Source organism: Capra hircus, chromosome 19 (assembly GCF_001704415.2).
Source record: "Capra hircus breed San Clemente chromosome 19, ASM170441v1, whole genome shotgun sequence".
Classification (NCBI taxonomy): domain Eukaryota; kingdom Metazoa; phylum Chordata; class Mammalia; order Artiodactyla; family Bovidae; genus Capra; species Capra hircus.
Genome location: NC_030826.1, coordinates 34487428 through 34494979, shown reverse-complemented (window position 1 = coordinate 34494979; position 7552 = coordinate 34487428).

Below are 7552 nucleotides of genomic sequence, written 5' to 3'. Positions count from 1 at the left end.
GTGCCCGGCCAGGTGCTGGACACTTGGCTTCCTAAGAATCCCAACCGGGCTTTCTCAGGACAACAGGGTTTGGGCGGTGAGGGTGATGGTGGCCAAGAGCAGGGAGAGGACACTGTGTTTTGGTGTCGAGCCCTTTGCCAGGGCCAGACCATGAGGCAGCGAGAAAGAAGAATGTGCAAGGATGTTTCAGGACCAAGGAACTGAGTGAGACATAACAGTGGTGGAGCTGAATCACTCCAGAAGCTGGTGACTTTGGGAAAGTGACTAACCCTGGGGCTTGGGTCTGGTCACCTGTAACGCTAGGCTAATAATAGAAACCGCCTCCCCTGGCTTGGCGACTGAATGAGATACTGGAGGTTAAAGCATTTGGCCTGATGCCCAGCGTGGAGTTCAGGACTCATTCAACTCTCGTTGTCATTAAAAGAACAAGCTTCATGTGTTTTAGACCATCAGAGGAGCCGTTTTTCAATGTTGGTTGGTAACGTCCGTGCAGAAGCTGGCCGTGAAAACAGGAAGCACAGACTCTGAGGGCAGCTGGGACTGGAGACCTATTCCGGGTGGGGCCAGCTAGCTGCAGAGCATTTGGCACAAACTGTAGTCTCTCCACCCCTTCTCATTTCTGTTAGCTTCTTCCCTTGGGTGGTGGAGGAAGGGCTGTTTTAGAGGCTGCAGAGAGGAATGTGAAAATCCTTGGTCTTTGTCAGGCTGTAATAAACACATGAAATCTGCTGCATCCGCTCGTTTTTACTGCAAACGCCATTATTTTCTAGTTGTGATGATGGAATATCACCTCACATGAACTTAAGGAGATCCCCAGGTGGTGACGGTGGTAAAGAACCCGCCTGCCAGTACAGGAGACGAAAGAGATGCGGGTTTGAGCCCTGTGTTGGGAAGGTCCCCTGGGGGAGGAACCAGTAACCCACTCCAGTGTTTCTTGCCTGGGAAATGCCATGGACAAAGGAATCTGGTGGGCTACAGTCCATAGGGTCACAGAGTCGGACACAACTCAAGTGACTTAGCACAAACAAGCAATCCTCTCAAAAAGGGATTTACTGCCCCACCTCATAGGAGAGAACAAGGATGGACCTCAACAGCTTCAGGCACAGCTAGATCCAGGTGCTCAAGTCTCCACGTGCTCTGGCTCTCCAAGCCTCCTGGTTACAGCTCAACTTTCATTTCCCAATGAGTCTCCCTCACCCTCCTATACCCCTGCTATCACCGGGGAGCCCACACCAGCCTCACAAAGAACCCCAAGAGGGCACATCCCCCATCCTGTGGCAGCACCTATGTGTCCTTCTCTTCCTGGATGGTCCAAGTGTTCTCACCCACTATGAGCACTGCCAGGAAACTCTAAAGTGCTCCATCTCGCTTCTCTCTCATCGCTGAGCCACAAACTTCAAAAGAAATGCCACACAATTTAGTACTTGCTCAGGGTACTAGCCAGGACCCTGCAAGACAGAAGCCTCAGCTCACACTGGTCTCGTGGCCGCTGGCTCCAGGCTCCACAGTGTCCACAGGACTCCCTTCATCTCTGGTTCTTTCCTGGAGCTTGGCTGTGAGCAGGGCAGCTCCTGGGCCTCGTGGGTGGTGGGCAGGGAGAGGAAACAGAGCTGTGAGGAGACTCATTTGAAAACAGTAATAGTCCACTTCCATCCCCACACTCGCATCCGTCTCTGCTTGCATACCTTCTCTGATGGGGAGCTCACCACTTCCAGGAGTGACTCCCTCTATAAACTTGGTCTCCGGTCGGTGTCTGTCCCCAACTGGGCCAGTCCGGTCTCATACCAGGATAACTAACCACCAGGACCCATCCTCTCCCCCTTTCCCTCCTTCTGCCTGAAACTCACTGGAGGATGGGCTGGACGCACAGGACCATTATCCAGGGAGCCACAGAGCACTGAGTTGATCTCAAAGGGATAGTTCTGCCATCTCATTTCCCTGCCCCAAATAGCTACTTCCTCGCTGGAGGAGGCAGGGTGCTGGGGAGCAGGAAAGGGCCGAGGTAAGCTATCCACAGATGCCTGGTTTCCAGGCCTTCCTGGAAGGTCGCTGTTGACATCAGCCAAGCAGTAGGCAGGCCCTTCCAGGGCCCAGTGTAAACAGAGAGACGGGGAAGGTCAAGGCTGGGGCAGCGAACCTCGAATAAGCATCCCGTCCACGAGCGTGACCTTCTCCCAGAGGAATTCGCCTTGTTTATAGATCATATCGATGCCCAGCCCTCCCATCTCACGTCAAATTGAGGGGAGAGACGGCCGCACACAGTGGGGGCAAGTTAAAATGTGTCCAAGGTTGTTTTAATTGTTTCCGTCTCATGTTTGCGTGAGCGACTTCAAGCTCAAAAGCACACGGGGCACAGTTCTGAGGTGTCTTGGCGCCTGGTCAGTCCAGGGGGGACACGTCTGCACTGGCTATGGGCTGCCATTGGCTGAATGAGGGGAGGGTGGTGTCATCGCAGCCCTGTTCAGCTCGCCCTTCTCCCGGCTCCTTCTCGGCCCAGGGGGTGGACGGAAGCAGGAGTCTCCTTCCCGGGACCCCTGCACCACTGGCCACCATGCCACCCGCCGGGAAGGACATGTGCACTGGCCGCAGGTGAGGTGCTCACCTCACACAGTGGAGGAAGCACGTGGTTTTCTGGAGCCACGTCTGATCTCCAGCCTCTTCCCGTTCTCCTTGCTGTCCCTGTGTCTGTCACCTTGCTGCACCCAGGCTGGTGGGCGAGGGGGCAGTGGGCAGGCTGGGTCTGGCTTGAGTAGAGGACTGTGGACTCGTCAGAGGGCAGGAAAGAGGGGACGAGTGGGAAGAGCACAGATTTTCCGGGGAAGTTGTGGGCTCCACTGGAATTCCTGACGGTGGCACCATAGCCTTGCTCCTGGGCCTGGGGTGGGGGCTTCTGGACCGGATTCTTGGAAGGTGACAAAGGCTGCCAGCATGCACCGTCCTGGATGAGGGCTAGGTGGGTGGTGCAGTGGGGGGACCTGGTGTTTCTCATATTCACCAGAGGCTTGCTTCTCATTGTGGACCTTGGACTGGTAGAGACATGGGAGATCCTTAGAAGTGCAGACGGGTCAGGCCCTACCCTAGGCCCACTAGTTGGAATCTGCATTTTATATAACTTTAGATGACCACTCCCCCACCCCCGACTGTTGTATTTTATCCTGTATTTTATCCGTGGAGAAGGAGAAGCAGGGATTGAGAATCAGGGCCTCGGCTGAGCAGGGGCTCTTTGGAGCTGATGTTTTTACCCAAATCTGGAATCCAGAGCTGGGTCAAAGCATGCTTTTGGTTTCAGAACCCTGAACCAGTGCGGGCTCCACGTAGAAACACACTTTGAACAAACGCGGCTGCGGGTCCCCAAGGTGTGTCTCATCACCGAGCCTGGGATGGCGACTTTACCTGGAAACGAGGTTTTTGCAGACGACAAGGGATCTCAAGGTGTGAGCCCATGGATTCCCTGGCTGGCTCCTAACCGCACTGGTGTGCACAGGTCAGAGACAACAGAGGCACGGACGCACACACCAGGCCAAGGGCAGCGGCCACAGCTGCCAGGGGCTCTCAGAGGGCACACTGCCCCGGGACCACCTTGATTTCAGACAGGGAACAAATCTGGGTCCTTGGAAGCCCCCAGTTTGTAGTCATTTGTTGTGGCAGCCACAGGAAGCTGTGGGCACGCACGCCTTCCCAGACAGGGAAGGAAAAACAGCCAAGAGTGACCCAAGAAGAAGAAATAACCTGGCTGGTCCCCAGTTCCAGTGACCTCAGCTCTGTTCCTCCTCATTTCCTTGTTTCCTTTTTAAAATTGTTTTTAATATTTATTATTTATTTATTTATCCAGCTGTACCTGGTCTTAGTTGTGGCATGTGGGATCTAGTTCCCTGACCAGGGATAGAATCCAGGCTCCCTGAATTGAGAGCACAGAGTCCCAGCCCCTGGACCACCAGGGCAGTCCTCTCCTTGTTTCCTTTTAATGCTCCCTGAAGCCAAAATACAGTCCAGACGGCAGGCACTGGTCCTGCGTGGTTGGCTGGTCACCGGACCGTCGGAACCAGCCGGGCGTTCGAAAGCACTGTGTGGTTTGTTCCTCTCCATCTTGTCTGGAGATTGTTTACAGCAATCATGATGCAGGGGACTGAGTCAGATTTTAACTGCTTACGTGCCCCTCAAACGCAGACTTTTTAAACCAGGCATTTGGCCAAGTCTGCTCAGCCTCGAGGACTGTATTTCAGTTGCTCTAAGGCTGGGGTGACAGCCCTGAATTTGGACAGAAACTCTGCAGGCTCTGGGGCAGTTAGAGCATTTCAACACTTCCCTCTAAAAAGTTTCCAGGACCCAAATACCAATATTCAGGGCAGTAGTTTTCAACCTCGACTCACCTTGGAGATACTTGGGAAGCTTAAAAAGTAACAGTTGGCAGTGTTTGGGCCTCCCACCAGATCAGACTCTCTAGAGGAACCTGGGCAACCACCTGCCTTGTGGAGAAGAGCCACCCCGAGGGGCTCCATGGATGTCTCCTGTGTCGACATCCTTTCCATGTGTATTTATTTTACGTACTTGTTTGGCTGCACCGGGTCTTAGTTGCGGCATTCAGGATCAAGTGCCCCGACCAGGTGTTGAACCTGGGTGCCTGCATTGGGAGCGTAGAGTCTTAGCCACTTGGATCATGAGAGATTTCCCTCAGTGTCCTCTTTGGAAATGGCTTTCTGCTTAAATAACAGCTAATCAACTCTCTGTTGCCCACAGCAAGCACCTGGATCGATGTAGGGTATAGACCATGGTAACCCCCATTTCACAGAGTAGGAACCTGAGGCTCAGAGAGGTGCGGCCCCTTGCCCAAGGTCATACCTCTTGGTAAAGCCTTTGGCAATGAACAATCGCTCCCTTGATGATGCTGGAGCGGCTGGGGAGGGGAGGGGTTCGTAGTGTCAGCTGGTGCCCAGAACCCCATACACAAGAGGTGGGCTTTGCCGACCAGTGGAGAGGGGGCGACCTGACCTCAAAAGGACTCCTGGGCATGGGAGACTTTCCAAGTACAGGGGTGTGTGTCCAGAGTGCGCCTCTACCCTGCTCACTGTCGAGGAGCCTTGGGTCAGGGCTGGCCCCGCTTTGGCCATTGCAGGCAGTAGGGCGATACATGTGAGCACTATTCACGTGGGTGGTCCCTGCCCCTAGGTTGAGTTTTGGTTTTTAGTTTTGGCTTTGGGGCTTTTGGGGGGCTTTGGGGGCATGTTACATCCACATCTATATTTGTATCAGGCAGAAGGGGGGCCTGGAAGGTGGTGCTCACTGCCAAGCAACCCGAGCCACCCCATGACTCATCAGAGTGGAGGCCACTTCACCACAGGTGAGGAGTGGGCAGAGGTTGCCCTAAGGATGGTCCCCAAGCCTCCCATCGCAGCCCTCTGCACTCGGTATCTAAATTAGGCTCACTCTTCCAGAAATCAGGGGTTGGGGCCCCAGAGGCCCAGGAGAGACACAGAGGTGAGAGGTCACAGGGTGCTGCCCCTGGGGGTGCAATCTGGACCTCTCTTGTGTCCCTTCTGGGAGGCTGTGTGGCCTTGGTGCTTACGTGGGCTGTAGTTATAGTACAGTCTCTGACCAGCAGCGGTGTCTGAGGGTTTGTACAAATGAACATCTCTGAGTTCCCATTGAATCAGTTCTGCCCGTGGGGCTCAGTGCTCCGTGCTTTAATGACCTCCGGGTAACTGCTGCACCTCAGGCCACTGGCTCAGGTGAAAGCCACTGGCTTGTGCAGCCCTGTGAAGTGGGCACTACAGTGTATTCTGCTTTATTGCCGAGGTAAAGGAACCTCAGAAGGCTTGAGCCAGTTGCTCAAAATTACACAGTTATTAAGAGGGAATGAATTAGTAAAGGCAACGAAAGTAGTTCAGATTAAGTTCAGCTGTGAATAACAGAAATAAAACCCCAAAGACTCATAAACAGTTTATCAAACTAGTTTATTTTTCTCTTCATAGTCCAAACCACATGCTGGAGCTCCAGCCACAATCCAGGAAGCCAAAAGGAGGAAAGGGAGGAAGGTCATGTCCTTTGCCTTCGCATATGACTTCAGCTTACATCCCATTGGCTGCAAATTAGTTGCTTCACCAGCAGAAAGAGAGGCCTTGGGAAATGAAGTCTGTGTTTCAAGTTACCACGCACACAGGGAAGCCTGGGCTGCTACTGGTGTGGAAGAACATAGATGCTGGGGGCAACCCAAGGGTGCAGCTGGAAATCAAAGCTGATAGTTTCACCATCTGACGCTGTTTTGTTACATGATGCCTCTCTCCTCCCCTTTTGGAAATTATGCAGACCAAGACTTCTTGAGCATCTTCCTGCTGCTTGCTGTACCCCTCGCACCTAGAACAATGCATGGCTAGAAGCAGATTGGTCACTGAGTGTAGATTTTTTCAGGGGTCACCATGCCGGGTCTTAGTTGTGGCATGTGAGATCTATATCCCAGACTAGGGATCAAACCTGAGCCCCTTTCAATGGGAGCGTGGAGTCTTAGCCACTAGACTACAAGGGAAGTTCCCTGAATGTAAATTTTTCGAAGATTAAACTAAAGATCATGTATCTAGAAGATCTGTCTGCCTAGAGGCTTAGAATGTGGCTACTTGTTTAGCACCTAGCATCCTAGTCAAGCCCGGAGGCCCTGCCAAGTGTTATCTCAGACCGGAGTTCTGGGTGTGACCCTTCCCTCCATGCAAGGACTTGCAGCATCAGGGTTCCTGACCCAGATGTCAGTACTGTAGATCAGGCCTGGAGAACCCTCCAGCCACAGCCCGGGGCAGGGGCTGAGAACTAGATAGGTGGAGACCTGTTCACGCCTGAAACTCTGGGAACGAAGGATGTGACAGGGGTGTGTCCCTGTGGTGGGGGCGGCGTGTCACCTGTCCCCTTCCCCATTTGGGTTTCCTTTGCAGGTGCAGGTTCCAGGGACCCCGGTGACACTCCTTCAGCCCACGAGGTGCCCCCAGGTTCCCTGTGGGGTTGTTCCTGGTCCTGTGCTGCTAACTGGGTCAGAATGGGGGACCGAGGGCTGTCTGCACGGCTGCCTTCCCCATCCCACTCACGCAGCCTCAGAAACCCAGTTTCCCCTGAATCCCAACCCGGGGGCCAGACAGACGGGCCTCATTCAAACGCAAGCTGGGAGCAGAGGGCAGGCAGTGCTGCGCTGTTCCATTGTGACTGCCCCAATTACAGAAAAACACTAATTTCATGGGGTTTTTCAGAGCAAAGCAAATCTTTAGAAGGAACTGTCCTCATTTTTTCTCCACAGACAGGAAGCCGACAAGGGCTCATTTTATTTATTAGTCATGTAGATTCAGGTCAATTCCTGAATCTCCTTTGTCCAGCTGCCTCCTCCCATGGGTGCAGTGGGAGAGACAAAGGCGAGGTGTTTGTGGGGTGTCTGGGAGGTCCTCTGTGAGCAGAAAGTGACCCAGCACCAAAGAGTCCTTGTGTGGCCTGCACCCACTCCCCCGAGAGCCACTGCCGCACACCCAAGCCTGGTGGAAGCGGGGAGGGCGGGCTCCAGGAGCCAGAACCCCATCTTTGT